The sequence below is a fragment of the Octodon degus genome, unplaced genomic scaffold (genome assembly GCF_000260255.1).
Source record: "Octodon degus isolate 3935 unplaced genomic scaffold, OctDeg1.0 scaffold00037, whole genome shotgun sequence".
Lineage (NCBI taxonomy): Eukaryota > Metazoa > Chordata > Mammalia > Rodentia > Octodontidae > Octodon > Octodon degus.
The window spans coordinates 13,409,226-13,410,700 of NW_004524613.1; the positions used below are offsets into that span (position 1 = coordinate 13,409,226).

General features: G+C 47.0%; 1 protein-coding gene across 1 annotated transcript in view; it reads right to left on the bottom strand.

Annotated features, from left to right (window-relative positions):
• Window positions 1-1,475, bottom strand: part of Ptprt (protein tyrosine phosphatase, receptor type T) — an 868,923-nt gene that overhangs the window by 180,928 nt on the left and 686,520 nt on the right. The gene's annotated exons all lie outside the window — the stretch shown is intronic.

Consider the following 1,475-nt stretch of genomic DNA (forward strand, 5'->3'; position numbering starts at 1 on the left):
GAGAGAGAGAGAGAGAGAGAAGAGAGGGGGAGAAAGAAGAGAGGGGGGAGGAGAGAGGAGGGGAGAGGAGAAGAGGGGAGGGGAGGGACAGATCTGAGGAAGCCTGGGTGAGATACAATGGCAACTAGATAATGAAGATGGGGAGAGAGAAAGAAGGGAAGCCCAAGGATGGGTCTCTGAATCTAAATTTAGTGCCAGTTTGAATGGAAGATGGTAGGCTAATTAGTCCTTGGTTTAAAGAGAGTATCTCAGGAGAGAAAAAGGTGACATAAGAGGCTTATTCAAAGAGGCCCCTGATGAGACTCTTGTTTTGTAAGGAGTATAACAGTTACCTGCCACAGGAGAACACTCCTCAAGGGGATTGGACACTCCTTCTCTGTCTTAAGTCTAATGATTCATAGTAGGATTGATAACAGAATGGCAGCCAGACTGATGCACCTACAGCCTTGCATCTCACAAGCTCCTAGTAGCTGTTGTGCACAGGGATGGTCTTCTGGAGCAGCCCATCGAGTATTAGAGATGCCTCATCCCTCCTCTGCCAAGCCAGTCCTGCAGCCACTTGAGCAGCATAACAGGCGGGCTGTGGAAGGTCCTCTGCAGCGGCTAGCTGGACTGCAGGATGTCACTTGCTTCTCTGACCTACAGCTGTGATTTCTGTCCCTACTCTGCCAATACAGCCCTGGCCTGTACTCTGAGACCAACTCAGGACATATTTAAGAGGTACCAGAGACACTCAGGTTAAAGACTCAGGGTGCTCAGCATCATGTCTCCTCAGCTCTTGACCACACTCTTGCCTTGGGCTATTATAGAAGCCAGGATTATCCTGCCTATCTATCTTTCCTCTTCCCTCCAAGCATAGCGGGTGCTTTTTTGGAGCTTTATCTGGTTCTTCTGTCTGTAGCTCCTCCTCTCATACCATCCATTGACTCACACCAAGGCACAAGTCCCTGAGAAGATGGCAGGGGTCTAAGCCTGCAGGGCAAAGCAGTGACCCTAGGGAGGCTGCTGTGCTGTTTCCTCATCTTTCCACCTAGGCACTCTTGTCCCAAAGACTCAAACTCTTTCTTCTTCCGTCCTGGATTTAGAAGCTAACCTGGAAATGTTACTTTGGAGGCATTTGCAGAGCACTCCTACGGAGAGTATTGTGGCTTAAATCAAGTCATTGTAGCCAGGCTCCAACTTAAAGAATGAGCAAAGAACTGATACTAGAGATTTTTAACCTGAGTTTCACAGGGAAGCAAGGAACGATGAAAGGAGCTGTCCCCAGCAACCCTAACACCTGGAGCTGGCCTAGGACAGCCCTTTTCTTCTGTTGGCTATCACTGGGACTGATCCTGGCCAGGTCAAGATTCCACTTTATTTTTTTATTTTTTTTTTATTTTTTCAAAGCTTTATTGATAAACAGATAGCATTGAGACAGTTTCAAATCAAATCGGAAGTACAGTTTCAACAAATAATACACTGCATATATTCTT